Source organism: Lagenorhynchus albirostris, chromosome 18 (genome assembly GCF_949774975.1).
Source record: "Lagenorhynchus albirostris chromosome 18, mLagAlb1.1, whole genome shotgun sequence".
Taxonomy (NCBI): Eukaryota; Metazoa; Chordata; class Mammalia; order Artiodactyla; family Delphinidae; genus Lagenorhynchus; species Lagenorhynchus albirostris.
In genome coordinates, this window is record NC_083112.1 from 75,569,963 (window position 1) to 75,588,510 (window position 18,548).

Below are 18,548 nucleotides of genomic sequence, written 5' to 3' on the forward strand. Positions count from 1 at the left end.
TTTAAATGAATTTTTTACAGCATGATACTTGATTCCATAGGGCCATTTATTTTCCAAAGAATTATTTTTAAAGTCGGCTTCATGGAAAATTTCAAACATACAAAAGTAGAGAATAGATGAATGAACTCTCTCTGTGGCCAGTCTTAGCTCATCTCCAGTTTTCTCCACCATCAGTGGATTATTTGGAAGTATGTCCCAAGGTCAAATCAATTTACTAAGAAATATTTATAAACCTTTTATTAGAAAAGTCCTTTAGAAAACAAAAGGTTTATTCTTAAGTCACTTTAATTAGTACAGACCAGTCAATCCTTCTGAGCCTCATGAATGTAAGATTGTTGCTCAGGACAGAAGCCGCCTCCGGATGCCGGAGACTCGTTTTTCATGATATAACCAAAATAATTCTCAGGAGTTAGCTTTCCACCAAAACAACACCGGCCTGCGAGATCTTCCACAGGTTCTTTGAGCACAGCTGCAGACGTGCGCAGCTGTGCAGACAACTTTTCTGCTACGACAACAAGTGTGGATTTCTAAATATCGCATCCAAACAGAACTAAGTATGAAAGATCCAGGTCCCAAAAGACATACGGTTGCGTCTTAAATCAACATGGTGTGAGGTTTTGACGCCTCACTGCCAAATTACGTACAATTACCTATGCGTTGTTCAGCCACAAGAAGATGCCTTAAAATCAGTGAGCTATCACAGAATTACAGGCAGAAACCTCTGACCTGCTCAAGGACAGTGTCGGTAAATTGTCATTCTCTGCTCCTGGCGTTTGAGACAGAAGTTTCGACACCATCTTCATTTAATCTGTGATGCGTTGTAATGAAATTGCGGCATACCGAATTGGTCCTCCTCGTGCAGATGTCTAGATCCCGTCATGGGATGCAGGGCTTGACATCCCGGAGGCTTCTTGCCTCCATGCAGCCTCTACTAGCAGTTTATCCGTGCCGAGCTGTTAATCTTTCTCACTCCCCAGCCGCTTTGCTTTCTCTCCATGGTGATTTATTCGTGAGCGGTGGTGGCCTGAGGCTTCATGAAAATTATAAAGGGCGTGGAGAGCAAGCACATAGTTTACTGATGTGTAGCTGAGCGCACTCCTGCCTCTCATAAAGGTCTCCCTCCTGTGAAAGGAAGGAATTCCGCGGCCTTCTGGAACCATTTTAAATCAACCCTAAGTTTCCCTCGTTTTCCAAATGAGTAAGTCCTCCGGGAAGACGAGCTTCACATCCCCAGAGAAGCAAGCTGTCCATTTATCATCTATCAGGCGAGGATGAGCTATAGAAATGGCTCCCCCTACCGTATCGGTGAACCTGAGCTAGCACAGAAGGAGAGTAGATCTCTCTGTGAGAAAAGGACGTTTTCACCCAGTTCCTGGCCCTGCTGCAGTAAAGGAGAGTATCTGTGTTTGGGACTCGCAACCGGACATTGCAGTGTCTCTAATTCCCCAGATGTCCAATAGAAATAATACTTTGTCTATCTCCGCTTGGAAATGAGTTTTGATCAGTAGCCAAACATACCTATGTGAAGAGCACAAAGCTCCTTGTCTTCTATGTTAAATTGGACAGTTGAAAAAATGCCTAATATTGGTTGTGAATGTGGTGACATTTCTCTCCCAGTTTACGGCACCTTCTCTCTCTAAATGCCCAAGAATTCACACAGGGAAATGGTGCAACCAGGGGCCCATAAACAGGACTTGTATTAACTTGTAGAGCTAATTCCCTTGTAGTCATCATTAATGTGAGCACGGGGCTTGCCACAGGGAATCCAAAGTAGAGAGAAAGAAATCCGTGCGCCCTGCCCTGTCCAGGCAGTGCAGGTGGCAGGGGGGTCCACCCCATTTCAGTGAGAGGCTTTACGTGGAGGCTATAAACCACGAGTGGGTCCGTGACTGAACCCCCAAGTGGCCCGTGAACCCCAGGGGTTTGTTTGTACCTCGTTTAGCGAGAGGTTGCACAGATTTCATCACAAAGTGTCGGTGAGCAGGGCACGGTGCAGGGCCGCTGCTGCAGATGTGCACAGCTGGTGTGCCCGGCAGCCCAGAGGGGAAGAGCGTGACGGCTGCAGTTGAGGAGAGCCTCATGCCAGGGCTGGCACGTGGGCAGGAAGGGTGATGGGGACAATGATGGGGTGTGGAGTTAGTTTCCCGGGTGCAGAGGGGAGCCGGTATGGCAGCCAGAGGAAGCCATGTGTGGTGAGCCCTGCCTCTGAACGTGAGTTCAGGGTACCTGGTCCTTTTAGCATCTGGCCATGAGCCTTGAAGGAGAGAGAGAGAAAACAGAGGGTGCACGGAAGCAGGGCAGGATGAGCTTCCCAGCTGGAAGCTCCACGACAAGGCCTGGAAGCATCTCCAACGTTCCTCTTCTGTCCCGCGAGAATTCAGCATTAACCCTTAGGATCTCCCCTACAAATTAAGAGCCAAAGGAAGAAAGAGAACCAAACCGATAGTAGCAATTCTGGGTATGTGCCTGTGACCTCAGAGAATGGGAACTACTCAGAAACGCTCTGGAACATTGGTCATGGTGTTCTGTTAATAGTGTTAATAGCTAATGCTTGTAAGTGGCCCTTTCCTGTCGGCCAAGCATGCAGACGTGCCTCCTCTCCCCGGGTCCTGTCTGTGAAGCCAGAGGTGCAGGTGTCAGCCTCTCCATCCACCAATGAGCAGCCGTAGACTGAGGGATGAAGTGATTTTCCCATAATCGCAGAAACTGATCAGTCCCAGAGTCAGGAATCAAACACGTCTCTGTTCTCCCAGACCCTGGGTCCTTTCTACTGTGGCATTCTTAGTCTCCAAAAAACAATTAAAGTGTAAAAATGATACCCAGTCCCTGTCTCAGAAAGTAATTCCCTTCTGAAGTTAAAGATAAACTCCTTACCAGGAAAAGATATGGGAGGAGGACGCATAAAACTTTTCTTTTTGTAAAAACACAAAAGCCAAAGGCCACATAAAACTGCTGGAAATGTTCCTAAGGGACACGGAAGTGTCGGTTTTGAGCTGAGGGCGTGTTCCTTGAGTGCCCCTTCGCCTCGCCCTCACCTTCCTGATAAAACCCTTTCTACTCTCTGGTCCCGCAGACTGCCCTCCCTAGTGTCAGGGACCCACAGCACACAGGTGGGGCCGGAATAACTCCTCACATTCAAAAGGATTGCTGGCTCGCTTTCTGTCTCCCTTTGACTCAGCCTCTGTGAGGCTTTGCTTGGGAACAGTTCCTAGTTACAGGTGAGCAATCACTCACAGCAGTTGTTTTCACTTGCAAAGCGCTCACCCAGCATCTTTCCTTAAGGAAGTATCTGACTCTGTGGGATGTGAGCGTCGGGGTGTGAGTGTCCGTCCTGGGAGTGGAGCGTCTCAGATGCCTGCTCAGGACCAGCCAAAAGGTAAAGCTGTAGTGACCTCTCACCCTGTCCCAGGGCCACGCTAAGGGCTGCACAGATGATCAGAAGTGGTTCTCAACAGCCAGCATGATTGGGGCGGGAGAAAGGCACACCCAAAAAAGCCCTCCTCATCTGTGTCTCTATGGCAACTTTTTATTTCCTAAGTTACGTGGCTATAGAGACAGAAATATAGATAATGGCAACATTAGAAACGTGGCTGAAAAAAAAAAAATAGTGTCAGGCCCGTACTCAGAGCCTCTCAATAAATGTTTGTTGGGGGAATCTTAAACTCAGAGATCTCCTGAGCTTGGGACTTCCACTAGGCACAGCTGCTTCATTCTTCCTTGAAACCCAGGAGCCAAACCAACCAGAGAGTTGTGACAATTAAATATTTAGATCAACCTGATCAAAAAGTGACCCTTCGAATAGTGTGAATTATCCTGGGAAATTAGCTTAATGTCTTGGCTGTGAGCCTACAGCTGCCAGCACGCCTTCAGACCAGAGATGGGCATCTTGCACAAATAGTTCATCATGTTTGAGATGAGCCGGAAGAGGCAGAGAAGCATCCCAGCTCCGCTGTTCTCTAAGGCACAGTCAGTGGGAGGAGGCTCTTTTGTACCTGGAATTCTGGAAGAGAGGGCAGTCTTTTCAGAAGTGGATTATCTTTCCTAACCAGTAAATATTTTTCATACCATCAAGCCGTTAAAGCAAGCAGCCATTGTGTGTTGGGGGTCTCTGGACTAGATTTTGAATTAAATGCCCACTGGGGGCTCCAAAGAGAAACCCAGTGCTTTATCCTCTAAGCCACTCAGCAACCCTCCCAAAGCAAGTTAATAAAGACCTTCCTGGCTCTCCGCATCTCATTATTGCCACAGAATACAATATCCCGGGGTTTTCTTCCTTTTGTGAAGAAACTCTTAGAAGTGACAGGGTACAGGGAAAGTTTCCCTAAAGATGAGCTGGACCGCTGCCATGTTCTCTCTGTCCTTAAGAGGATTGGAAGAGAAAAAGATGTTTCTTAATTACCTAAGAGTGTTTAGGTTCTTTAGGCTGACTTGAATCATTTTTATGATTAATTCTCAGATTAGCCTAGAAAATTCCTCACCACCTGAGAGCCAGCTATATTCAATGTCATTTTACCCACTGCCCTATCCCATGAGCCTCACACCCGCTGTGTGTGAAGCTTCTGAGACCTTTTCCTCTGCTGGTTTTCACTTCTTTCTTTTTCTGGTTTCTCCTTGAAACCAGAAATGTTCGTACTTAGACATTGTACACTGACAATATGCCGGGCGATTGCAATTTTACATTCACTAATACATGTTAATTGTAATAAGTCAAATCAACGACAATCTAGTTTGCTTTCCTCCCCACACAGGTGACTCGGTCCTAAAATACGCAGGGACCAAAGCATGGCAGACATGAACTGGCGCCCAGGTGACACACGTTTACAGTGGAACACTCACGGTAGCATACCTGAGAATGTGTGTATTACCAAAGTCCTGCAAAACCTACAAAAGAGCTTCTGCACACCCAGAGCTCTGACTCATGATCAAACATACTCTTCCCCCCCCCCCCGCTCCCCTGGCCAAAATGTCCATTTTAAAGAATGGAAGAACTGGCATATGTGCACTGTAGGTACAACAGGGTAATTCCCAAGCAAATAGGCATGTTTTCGATCTTAGTTTTACTATTCTCCTTTGATGTGGAAAGATCCAGGAAGGAGTAAGTAAGAGACAGAAGACTTGAGCAAAGCAGTGGGTGAAAACTACCCCTCTTCAGGCATTTCCACGTTACTGAAAAGGGAACCAAAGCTTGCAGCCCTTAAGTTACTTCCTGAAGTCACATCTGTTTGTCGGAGTTATGTTTGCTTAATTCCAGTTCTCAGGTGAGATCACCAGCCAGACAGGGGCCAGGCTGGTTTTAGAAGCAGGATGGAGGGCACCCATTTACATCCATTTACATCCATTTAAAGTAGCCGAACGCCCGCCATACGCTTAGCAGTTCACATGTCTTTTTTCAAGTAAATAACCAATGCCCAGCAGCAGATTCTCTAGTGCAGAAGAGTATAGTTGTTTTTAATTTTCATGAGAATTAATATTGACCTCATTTTGTCTCTTGGTATTTAACCACCTTTATGTATAGCTTGTAATGGAGCCCCTCCTGGATTTTTAATAGAAACTTGTGTTAAGAATAACTACTTCAGGGCTTCCCTGGTGGCGCAGTGGTTGGGAGTCCGCCTGCCGATGCAGGGGACGCGGGTTCGTGCCCCGGTCCGGGAAGATCCCACATGCCGCAGAGCGGCTGGGCCCGTGAGCCATGGCCGCTGAGCCTGCGCGTCCGGAGCCTGTGGTCCGCAACGGGAGAGGCCACGACAGTGAGAGGCCCGCGTACCGCAAAAAAAAAAAAAAAAAAAAAAGAATAACTACTTCATGGACCTAGAGATTATCATACTAGGTGAAGTAAGTCAGAAAGAGAAAGACAAATATCATGCAATATCACTTATATGTGGAACCTAAAATATGACACATGAACTTATTTACAAAACAGACTCACAGACATAGAAAACAAACTCATGGTTACCAAAGGGGAAAGGGGGGGCGATAAATTAGGAGGTTGGGATTAACAGATACACACCACTATATATAAAATATATAACCAACAAGGACCTGCTGTACAGCACAGGAATTCTACGCAGTATCTTGTAATAACCTACAAGGGAAAAGAATCTGAAAAAGAATATATATATAACTGAATCACTTTGCTGTACACCTGAAACTAACACAGCATTGTAAATCAATTCTACTCCAATAAAAAAATTTTTTTTTAAAGACTGAAAGAAAGAATAACTACTTCAGTCCTTGAGAAAAATATGTAATCTACGTTTGCTCCATTTAAGGGACTCCTTTGTGCTCCCGTCGTAACATGCTTTCCAGTGCCTTCTGTCCATCCCCTACCCACCACATGAAACTTAGCACAACCAGATATTTGGTTGAATTGCATACGTGTCAAACGAGACAGTAAAACTCTAATGGCTGGCGTTCATTTCACTGATGTAGTTCACTTACCCAGGCTGGGAATCATGTCTAATCTCCAGAGGCTGGGACAGCGACACGGGGCAGAGGCACTGGGCTTCTGTGTGGTGATGAGGGATTATAAAAATGTCTTTTTAACCTGATGATCATTAGGAAACCCAGCGATGTGGTCCAGCTGCTAATCAGAGAGCATTTCCATTGCTGCAGGGGTCGAATCCATCTTAAGGAACCCTCTGTAATGATTTTAGGGAAAAGGTTCCATTTTTCAGACAATAAAATCATTCTATGACATCGCCCCCAAGACACAAAGTTCTTTTCAGGATTAAAAAAATCGGAGGTTAACTTCAGGCAAAATGATTCAATGAGTAACAATATTTGTGTTCCTGTTTGCTACTTGCCTCAAGTTTTCAAAGAGGTTTGGAAAAATCGTTACATGAGAAGGGCGGGCTTCATTCATGCATTCAAAACATGCATTGAGGGTGTGTTTTGTGCAGGGCGTTGTGCTAAATTGTATGGATTTTAGAAGTAAAATATGGGATCTGCTCAGAAGCAGCTCACAGCAGGGAAACACGAGAGATCCGAGGTACCCAGGCTGCAAGAAACATTGTCCGGGAAGATGCTGCTTGGGATTCTCAAACTGCTTACCCTTAATGCTTGTGAAATGCTGCATTTTTATTCAATTCATTCTACTCTCTTTCGTTTTTAAATGCTTATCGTGACCCACTAAATTGATTTTCCAACCCATAAATATGTCCTTTGAAACACTGATCTGGAAGGTAGGATTTATCTGGAGGGAAGGAGGAGAGTGAAACCCAAGCAGTGGGAGAAACAGGCTGAGACCAGTGCGTCTCGCACTGTAAGAGGAGGGTTTGTGCAAGGACGCGATGGCGCCACCAAGTGATGTCTTGGAGGAACTACACCAGGGTGTGTGAAAAGGGCTTTTCTACATTCATGTACTTGTAAACGTATATTCTTTAAAAGTGAAGGATGAGAAATGCTTAGCTGTGGGCACATGAGGATGGGACCGCCACCTCCTGACTGGCTCCGAGGGGCTTTCTTCCTGTAGTTCTGGGTGAGATGAAAGCCATTGAGATCAGCTCAGCCTTTCCGTCAGTGTCCCTCCCAGTGTCCCATCCTTCCTGGGTGGCCGACATCTCTGTGATGTGACACTGCCACTGCGACGGCTCCGGGGACATTCAGTCACACAGGCACATAGGGTTTGAAGGCACAAGGAATTAGTAGTGTCCGCCCGTCTAGTTCCGTAAAGGACCCAATCATGGGAACCATCAAAGAAACAGGCCACGTGGCTTGAGGAGAATTCTGACAAGACTTTAAGTCTGTATAGATATTTTTAATTTGTTATGTAAGGCCTCAGAGCTGCTGCGTAGCAGCCACCGGGGTGGGCAGTGGGGCTGATCTACAGACGTGCAGGGCGCCGCCAGGCTGTTAAAATGTGGCCATGTCTCTGCACCAGTGGAAATCACTGCCGTCCTGAGCCCTCCGGGGCTCCCAAGCCCCAGCCCCGGAGGTCTTGCCCCAGGCCTGCCCTGTGTCCTCCTCGTGAACTGTGCCCACAGGCAGAGGCTTGAGGTCTGTGACTCCTGCCTGTTTTTATTGGTCCTGGCTTGTGACCTTGGGGCTCTTAAATATCTGGGGTGGATAAAGTTTATAATTAGTTCTGAGCAAGGATTTTGAAAAGACTCAGTTTACACCACTGCGTTTTGGCTTTTAACTTTTGCTCATTTTACTGGTTCTCTCTGACCCGGCTGCAACTACATCAGTGAAATGAATGCCAGCGATGAGAGTCTGTCTCGTATGGCATGTAAGTGATTCAGCCACGTCTCTGGTTGTTCTCAGGTTCACGTCGTGAAGGTAGGGGATGGACAGGAGGCACTAGAACAGCATGTTGTGACGGGAGCACAGGCTGGTGTCCCTGAAATGGAGCAAAGGTAGATTATATATTTCTCAAGGATTGAAGTAGTTGTTCTTCAACAATTTAGCCAAACATTAAAAATCCAAGAAGGGCTCCAGGACGAGCTAAATATAAAGGTGGGGCTTCCCTGGTGGTGCAGTGGTTGAGAGTCCGCCTGCCGATGAAGGGGACACGGGTTCGTGCCCCGGTCCGGGAGGATCCCACATGCCGTGGAGCGGCTGGGCCCGTGAGCCGTGGCCGCTGAGCCTGCGCGTCCGGAGCCTGTGCTCCGCAACGGGAGAGGCCACGACAGTAAGAGACCCGCGTACGGCAAAAATATAAATAAAAATAAAAAATAAAGGTGGTTAAATACCAAGAGACAAAATAAAGTCAATACAATTCTCATGGAAATGAAAACATAGATAACCAGTTCTTATTCTAAAGGGATCTGCTGCTGGGTGTTGGTTGTTCCCGTGAGAAAGGAGGTAGAACCTGATGGAGGTGTCTTGGGGGTACCCTCCTTGTTTTTTTCCGATAGTAGGTATTACCAGTCTCCCATCCATGTGACACCATACCAGTGTCAACAAATACCGAAAGCTCCCAATAAAAGAAAAGGAATATCGTCCTCTCCAACTTTGCTTTCTGGAGAAAACACACACCTAAACCAGGACATACACTGTCAATCTTGTGCAGCTGTGCAGGTGTGGCGTTCCAGGCCTCCTGGATTTATGTTACCACCTGGCATTGAGGAAATGTAAAAATACCAGCTATATAAATACCCGCGTGACCCATGAGATTAGACACGAGGAACGGGCCTCCAGGCCAGGCCAGCTTGTTGTTTAGATGTTGCATATTCAGCTCATTATAGGGGAGGCGAGCTCCAGGGAAAGGAAAGGGTGGCCATGCTTCTTCCCGCGATGGCAGGGACCGGAGAGTTGGGCCCAAAAGGAGCCACAGCTCGTCAAACTGAAAAGAAAGTTGACACAACATAATTCTCTGTGCCTTTTTGGGTTCTGCAAACCTTATTTATACTGACAGTCATTTTTTAGCTTTACTATGGGTACATTCTTGCCCTGCTCAGCACATATGTTGTTGAAGATATCACTCTATTTCCTGCCTCGGTTGGTGTTTTTAGCACAAACCATCTCCTAAGACTTGGCAGGGGAGTGGGTGGCGGGAGCTAAGGCGGGGTGGGCAAGGAAGCCCTTTCCTTCCACCCGACTTAACCCCAAGCGTGCGTCTTGGTGACACTTTCTGCCGCAGAAGACTGCTCAACATACAAGGTCAAGAACAATCTTGATCTATTCAAGAATGATGAATTCATAAGGGGCTTTTTAAAAGTAGGGAGGAACACCGGGGCGCCGGCTCTAGCCTCTTAGGGTAAGAAGCAAGTCCAGCTAATACGTGTTTTCAACCCACCCATCCTTGCCAGTCGCCGCAGTGTTGTACTTTTCTGCTTCTTGAGTAATCAGTTCTTATAGCCATGTGACCATGTTGTGGAACGCGGCTGCCACAGGAGTCATCGCATGGGGACCTCATGTGGTCCCCAGCACCAGTAGACACGGAAGCCCTCTCTTGATCCATTTCTGGGACTATTAGCAAAGGGGTGATGGAGTCTGGTTCGCGTCGCTTAAGGTCAGTTAGACGCCTGCTGTTCAAAACACACGCCTCTTCCGCGTGCCCTCCTGACCACACCTCTTTGATAATGTGCCCTCTGCTGACATCTGACATCTCCTTACACAATGCCACACGTGGAATCTCTCTTCCTGTTTGAGTTTAGGACCAGCCACTGTGTCTACCTGAATCCCTACCCCTGACATTTGTCTTTCCCTGAGGTGATCTGCCAAACGTCTGGGTTATACTCTCATGGATAAGAAAAAAGTCTTATTCATGTCCTAGAAGCCTGTCAGAGTGCAGGGGGCCTGGGGAGTGATCTCTAGATCCTTATTTTTGTGCATGTGCAATAATGTAAGATTTCAGAGAAATAAGAGATTTAAAAGGCATTGTTCCTTGGAACTCAAAGTAGATATGGTTTAACACAAGCTGGATGCCGATTTCGGGTCTGAGCGGTCCTGCCCATGCGTAGTGACACACCATCTATGTGTGTCTGTCAGCAGAGTCAAGCTGCGACTTCTCAATTTTAGAAACGAGAGGCTGAGAAGCAGCAGGACCATGCCAGGCTCCTGTCTCAGACTTTGTACTTTTCCTTAATGCCAAATAGGAAAAAACAAGCACATTCCTCCCTGCAGTAGCCTTTCTGGAGAGGAATTTTCCTATAGAGTTGCAGAATGAATGATAGCCAGCATGAGTAATGAGTTTAAAATGTATTTTCACATTTTTTATGCCTTGCATAGCACTCTCAACCTTAAATCAGTCGAACAGCTATAGTTTGTTTTTCTCTTGCGTTCCAGAAACCTGGATCTTAATCTCATCCGTTTCCAAAATACACCCTAAAGCTATCTCAAATCCAGGTAACCAAGAGAGAAGTGATGTTTTTAAGCATTCTTCCTGAAGAAACACTCCATCGCTCAGTCCTTCCTCATTCTCCTTGACCTTTCTGTGGCATTTGGTACCGTGAGCCTCCCCCTGCTTCAAGAAGCCTTTCCCCTCTGCCAGCCACCCACCCTCCCGTCCCGCGTTCTCCTCCCTCCATGCTTACATCTGACCATTCGTATCCACTATCACGTGTGCTCTGCCGTCTGCCTCTTCACTTGTAGGAATGTCACTTTTCCTGGAAGAGATCCTCCCTCCCGAGATTTTTTTTTTTGCGGTACGCGGGCCTCTCACTGCTGTGGCCTCTCCCGCTGCGGGGCACAGGCTCCGGACGCGCAGGCTCAGCGGCCATGGCTCACGGGCCCAGCCGCTCCGCGGCACGTGGGATCTTCCCGGACCGGGGCACGAACCCGCGTCCCCTGCATCGGCAGGCGGACTCTCAGCCACTGCGCCACCAGGGAAGCCCCCGAGAGATTTTTAAGTCTCCGCTAGACATTATCTTTTCAGTCCTAACAAATGCTCTTGTTCAAATCATCGCCACTCGGTTTAACCCTTGGGTAGGCGGCTGTCGCTTCAGAGTCCACGTTCGCAGCCCTAACGGCATCCCCATCGCTGGTCCTGGCCGACTCCCAGGGATCTGTAACTCGGTGAAACCCCACCTGCACTGCTCCTGCAGCTGCCCGAGTCTAAATTCTCACTGCTTTTCCGTTTCCAATCTCTCTTCGAAGCTGGTCAGCTGTACACCTTTGTTGCTGGATGAATAACACTCTACAGATACAGCCTCCTTCCGGGCACACCCTCACTCGGATACTTGCTGGAACTCCCCGTGTGATGCCCTGGAAGGTCCAGGCTCCTCCCACACCCCAGGGCAGAGCTGGGGCAGAGCCCACGAGGTGCTCACTCTGCCGCTCGACATTGTGGCTTCCTTTTCCCTCCTCCTCGCCACATTCTGTCCCTGCTTTTGCAAATCCAGTGTTTTCTCCCTATGCCCGCCCTGCGGGGCTCACCTGGCCACTGAAGCCCCGCCTCTCCTGTGGATCCCTGGGCATTTGCACGGCTTTCCTTTCTGCCCCTGGTCTGCTGCTGAAGGTGCTCTGGAGACGATCACCTTCGAGTTGATCACCTTGCGTGTCGAGTCGCCATCTAGAAGCCTGAGAAGAGGCACCTGTTAGAATGCACCCTGGGTCTCCTGTACATGCTGGCATTTTAAGTGTCAAAGGCTTTAACACACACACACAAAACCCAGCCAACATTAACTCAGCTGAGTAGAATGAGCATCCCACAATGACGATCACAGATTATTCATCCCTACATCCCCCAAGATAGTTGGACAGTCATCCGTGCTTTTTCTTCTTGCACTTTGTCAATTGTTTCCATCCATTCCTGTAATTTATTGTGTCTTATCACCCCTCTAGAATGGGAGCATTGAAGGAATCATTTCTTTTAGGTATATATTTCTAAAAGCTCTTGGCGAATTCTTTGCATACCAATTGAACTGTGTAGGACTTGAGAATTACGTGTTCCATCCCTGCAGAAGCCTCGTGGTGTAGAGGAGGAACGTGTTGGCCCACGGCTCATCACTCTGCATTCCGCTCACACAAAGCCCCCAGAGTGGCCGCCAGCTCAAGGGCATCTCACTGTTTCCCACGGATGGACCAGCCCCTGTACCTTTTGCCACTTTCCTCTGGCTGTAGATTTGGAGGGAGTTCTCTGAGTCGCTCACCGCACTCACGTGTTTCTCGAGCGCCCCAAACTTATTCAAGGAGTCATCTTCCTCCCCAGTAAGAAGCTTCTCTCCTCCCCTGAAAATCTTTGCATCCCTTTCCTGAGAGACGTTCCTCTGCTTAGCCTCCGTCTCCCAGCAAAACCCTGCTTCCTCTCCTCTTCCAGACGTGTCCCCTTCCCATGAACTTACACCTCTGACTCCCAGGTGCACTTGCACTCCAGTCCTGTGACCAGTGAAGAGTTAGGCTTTTTCTGCTCGGACATTGCTCTGAGGATCGCATAAAACAGCAGCTAGCTTTCACGGAGTATCAGTGAGAGCCAGACGGCATTGCGCCCTTGTCACCTTATTCAGTGACATCTCCCAGCAAGAGTCAAGTCCTAGGAGCCAGGACTGGATCAGGTGCATTGCTGCCAGGACCCTCTATGTTTGGGACAGGTTCTGGGTTTTTTTGTTTTCAAGAAATTGAAACTTATGCAATTGGGGGCAGGAGAAACTTCTTTAAGAAAAAGAATAAAAATGACCAAAATTTAGGGAGCAAAGTGGACATTTATTTAAAATGAGAAGATAAAGCAAAGCAAAATACTCATTGTTCTGTGCTTAGAACAGTGCCTGTGCACACTAGATGCTCGATAAAGATCTGTTGAAAGAAAAAGAAAGAAGTAACAAAAAAATCACTACAACAACATTGCTGTAGAAATTTTGTCAGAAAAAGCTGTCAGGCACCCAGATGTTAACTGTGGGTGCTTTGCTCGACTCCCACGGGCCTTAGCCGTGGTCTTTGAAAGTGGCGTGTGGTTTGGAGCTTCCCCTGTAGACTTGGGGTCAACCGGCTTCCACCCGTCTCCAGCCTCCAAGATTCCAGGAGTCAACACTGACCAAATCGATTATAATTTCCTGACATTCGACATTGTAAAACCATGTAAAGTAAGACTTTTTTAAAAAGCAACTATGCATGAACCTTGTGTATTTGTAGGACAATAATGACATAATTATCAGTGGTAATTAGTGGGAAAATAGTGAAAACACGAAATTTCCTACCGTCGGTCAGGAATAGATTTCCAATACTCACGAGTGTTTTCTTCTGCAGGTTAACGCTCTTGGGTTGAAATCAAACAGCTCTGGCCCTTTGATTTTGTTTGTTGTTTAAAAGCTATGACATTATTATTGACTATATTTCCCACACTGTACATTTCATACCCGTGACTCATTTATTCTGTAACTGGAAGCTTCGCTCCTCTCAATCTCCCTCACCTATTTCTCTCATCTCCTGCCACCCTCCCCTCTGGCAACTACCTGTTTGCTCTCCGTATCTATGACTCTGTGTCTGTTTTGTTATGTTTGTTCATTTGTTTTGTTTTTTGAATTCCACATATAAGTGAAATCATACAGTAATTTGTCTTTCTCTGTCTGACTTATTTCACTTAACGTGATACCTTCAGGGTCCATCCATGTGGTCACGAATGGCAAGATTTCATTCTTTTTATGGCTGAGTAGTATTCCATTGCATATATGTACCACATCTTCTTTATCCATTCATCCATCAGTGGGTTGCTTCCATATCTTGGCTATTGTGTCTTGTCCAGTTTAACACTCTTAGGTAGAAAGCAAACAGCTCTGGCCCTTTGAATGAGTAAAACATGTTTACCACACACACTGAAATTTCCTTACCTTAAAATGTTTAATAAGTGGAGATTAGAACTCAAGGCATATCATTAACAGTGGAAATCCTTCTATATGTTTCCAGGAATCTCATGTGAATGGGGAGAAATGATTACTGTGGTGTATGATTTCTCTGTAATAATTCACATGAATTCTTCAGTTAGTGAACTTGTCAACTATTTCGCAGTTACACAGTGTGGTTTCTTTAAGAAAGTGGATTTTTTTATAGCAATGTTGTTGTGTTCATTCATTTATTATTCATCCCTTTTTCTCTCTCTTTCAACAAATCCTTATTGAGCACCTACTGTGTGCAGGCATCCTTGGAGGCACCAAGATTGCATTTGAGCTCGTGGTGTCGATTTTCTGGAAGGTGGAGACAGAAAACAAACGCTTGAAGCGTAACATGTCATGTGATGAGAAGGACCGTGTAGAAAGCTAAAGCAAGTTGTGAGGACAGAAACTGACCTGGGGAAGGGAGAGGGGTGCCGTTTTCCGGAAGGTGGTTGGGAAGGCCTTTCTGCCCGGGGTGGTTTGTGCGGAGCCCTGAACAAAGCGCAGAGCCCCTGGCTTCGCTCCGGGAGAGTGAGAGGATGAGTGGAGGGATGCAGAGAAGCTGGTGGGGCTGGGGAGCGGTGCGGCAGATGGGCAGTTGGAAATGAGGTCCAAGGCGAGCAGGGAGCGGGGTCCTGGAGGGTCCCTCAGCCTCAGGAAGCCTTTGGATCGTGATCTGAGCAAACTAAGAAACCGGTGGAGAGATGTGAGTGGGAAATGGTGTGAACTGACTTAGCTTTTTTTTTAATTAAAAAAAAATTTTTTTTCTTCTGGCTGCGCCACGTGACACGTTGGCATCTCAGTTCCCCGACCAGGGATCGAACCAGCGTCCCCTGCAGTGGAAGCGTGGAGTCTTAACCACTGGACCACCAGGGAAATCCCATGACTTAGCCTTTAAAGCAGGGCTTGTCAACCTCGGCCCTATTTGACATCCCAGGCCAGATGTCTTGTCCCCCAGTCTTCATCCTGGAGGCCTGTCCTGTGCATTGTAGGGGGTTTTGCAGCGTCCCTTACCTCTACCCACTAGATGCCAGTAGCACCCACCTCCCCGGTGTGACAACCAAAGATGTCCCCTGGAGAGGTCGGGGGTGGGGGGGACGGGTGTGGGGTGCAGTATCATCTCCTATTGAAAACCACAGTTTTCAGAACATCACGCCCACCCAACCTGATACTCTGGTTGTATAAAAGCTAGCACTAGGCTACTGAATTGTCTTTGCATTCATATTTTGAGATTTGGTAGAACTGTCTCGTTCGACTCATACTCAACTTGAACGCGTCTTCATTGCGTACTTGTGTTCGATCATCATATCTTAATGTGAAGACTGAGACTGTATCTTTGAGTCACATCCCCCGATGTGATTCATCTTTCCTGTACCTGTGAGAACAGCACCAGGAAGCAGGGGGCGGTCACAGAGAAACCCTGTTCACAGGCTGCAAGAAAATTCCACAGGAATTCGAATTAGCTAATGTTACGATGCGCCCATCAGAAGGCTGCCCCTGAAATACACAGGCCACTGATTTCACAAGATGCAGAGATACATAAAAGACTCAGACACACCCTTAAATCTCTATGTGGGATTTTCCAGCCCTCACTTCCCTACTTGTTTGCTTAGATTCATCGAGAATCTCAAATATTTTCTTTTGGTGTGACTTTTCTTCACCCTCAAAACCCTGATGACCACGGCTTGGAGGCATGAACAAACCTGATGACTGTATTTGATCTGTGTTGTTTTTTTAAATTTTCCACAAAATGTGCATCCTGAACCTGCACTTTTATAGCCAAGCCTTCTTCAGACTTCATGCCAGGGTCCTCTTGACGGGACGCCGTTGCAATTCCTTTGCTGTTTAAATAACGGGTGTCCTTTTGACGAGGAATGTTGCAACTGTTCTTGCATGAAACTGACAACTTTACAGCAAAATCAAATTTTTGAGAGTCAGAACCTCATTGGGGTTGAATCGAGAAATGAACAAGTTGGGGCACAGGCTCTCATGCACGGGTTCAGCGTGGAGTCAGGGTGTTATGAGAAGAGGCTGACACAGAATGTAGTGACCAAGAATCCCTCGGTTAATATTCATGAATAAGCATAACCCCAAAGTGGCGATGTCGATATTGATGTCGCAACTCTATTTCAGCGTCTAGAGGACAGTTTTTCAAGCTGGGGTTCCCAGTTCATTACCACTGAGGCATGGGTGATACAGGCACAGAAAAGAAGATGCTTTATTCTTTACATCAGCAAAGGAAATAAGGAAGAAAGCCTTTACGGAAGGGGCCAAGCCAAAGAATGGGTGTGGGTGGACGGCAGAGCCCTGCACACCTCGGTCTAAACCCAGCGGCAACACACCGGCTCACTGTGAAATGTTCGCGGGTAAATTCACCTCCTCAGGCCTCAGTGACCTCATCTCAAAAATAGGCGAGGGAGTGACAGCTCTTCAGAATTGTTATGAAAATGAGAAGTAAGTCAAGCCCCACCTCTAGCAGGGGATTAGCACATAATAAACGTGCAGGAGATGGTAATTACCGTAAGAACAGTGTGAATAATTGTCATCAGGTTGACCACTTATTCTTCCATCTTAAGAAGGACTCGCTCCCTTATTCCAATCCACAGCCATCCTTGGAATAGACAGACGTGCGCTCTTACGATAAAAACATAGAGAAAATGTTAGTAGATAACGTAAGGATCACAGCCTAAGTTTTGAGACACATTTTCAAACATTTTTTGGCTACAAGTGAACCTGCTGATTGGACATATGAAGATTTTTTTTAAATTTTAATAGCAAAAATGGAGGGTTCGACTATAGTTTACATATAGCAGTTGTTTATGAGATAGAAATCCATTCTGGGGGAAGCTAGCATCACATACTCGTACCAGGAGTTCACACAGTGTCTCAGAGTACTGGGTCCTGTACCGCCAGGCCTAAGAGGACGTCCCTGTTACCTAGGTGCTACGCCCTGCTTCACGCTCTGAGCCTAAACAAGACCCCCTGGAGAAGGTTCCCAGCCCCACTGCCACCCAGCTGGGAGCCCACCAAGTTCCTTCATCTTCTTGCTCCTTCCTCTGCTTGTTTGTTGTCAATCACGGTCCCGCGGGCGACGCTCCAAGCTACCTGTCTGCTCATTTCTGGACCTCCAGCTAGTGGAGAGAGTCTGGCCAGAGGAAGCATTCAATAAACAACTGAATTAAAGAGTGAAAAGAAAAAGCTTAAAGAGAAATAAAAGCAGGTGAATGTCTGTGTCTTGAGATCGCTTTAACACCAAACCTGTTTTACTAATTTTCAGAAGATGATTTTTAAAAAGGCAAAATAGAGTTGACCAAGTTGAATAGATACTCTTTCAGTTCCAGCCCATTCAATAATCTCTGGCCATCAAGAGCTGAGATGGTGAAGCTCCCCCGACCTCTCCTTGGCCGCGATGCCCGCCTTGGCCTGGCCAAAGCCTTTTTACTTGTTTTTTAAATGCAAGGAGTCTGGAGCTACTCCCTGGGTCGTGGAAATAGAACCTCTTCCACCTGGTTGTCAAAGCCCTGCTCATTTTGTCCTCATTCTATCTGTCCAACTCTTCCTTCTCTAAGCCCCAGAACGGCCTCCTGTCTGGGCACACCAGACCCGCTCACTTGTAAAGGAGCGGCCACTGCGCTGCACAGAAGATGCTCTGAACAAGATTACTGATGGTGGGGAGGGAAGAGGGCTGAGCAGGGAGAGGGCGTCCCAGGCACAGGGAATGCGCACCCCAAGCATCAGAACGTGTCCGTGTGAGCGTTTGGGTAAATGCTGAGGGCCTGGGTGCTATTTGAGTGCAAGTCTCAAGGGCAAGGGGAGACAGCATCCAGGAGCGAGAGCTAGGATGCTGTCAAGCCCAGCCCTGGAGATGAGCTCTGGGGGGGGCTGGCCCCCTGCTTCCTTCTGCCATCACGGTGGGTAAACTGTTCCTCCATCTGTAAGATATAATAAGGCATATTACATTTATGATCCTTTTTGAATCATGTATTGGCCTAAAACTTCAGAACAGTCTGACTAAGAGATACCCAGAACCTACTAAGCACCGCAGACAAGGGGCAGAAGCAACATGGCAAATCCCTGATGGTGAACAGAAATTCCCCAGAGGGTGGGAGCACGCCTTTCAGCTCTTCAGCCTAATTTGGACAGTGGCGTCTGTGTTCTTCACCTCAGAGAACTCAGTACAGCACATGCGTTAAACATTTAGGTAATTTTGTTACTGTAGAGAATGCAGAAGTAGGATTTTGAAGTTTAGTATTCCTAAGTGGATAATAAACTTTGTAACAATAGCGAAAATATATCTGTTAC

At 47.0% G+C, this 18,548-nt stretch overlaps 1 protein-coding gene across 1 annotated transcript in view; it reads left to right on the forward strand.

Moving 5' to 3' along the window:
• MYO16 (myosin XVI) overlaps positions 1-18,548 on the forward strand; it is a 427,643-nt gene that overhangs the window by 375,966 nt on the left and 33,129 nt on the right. The window lies entirely within an intron of this gene.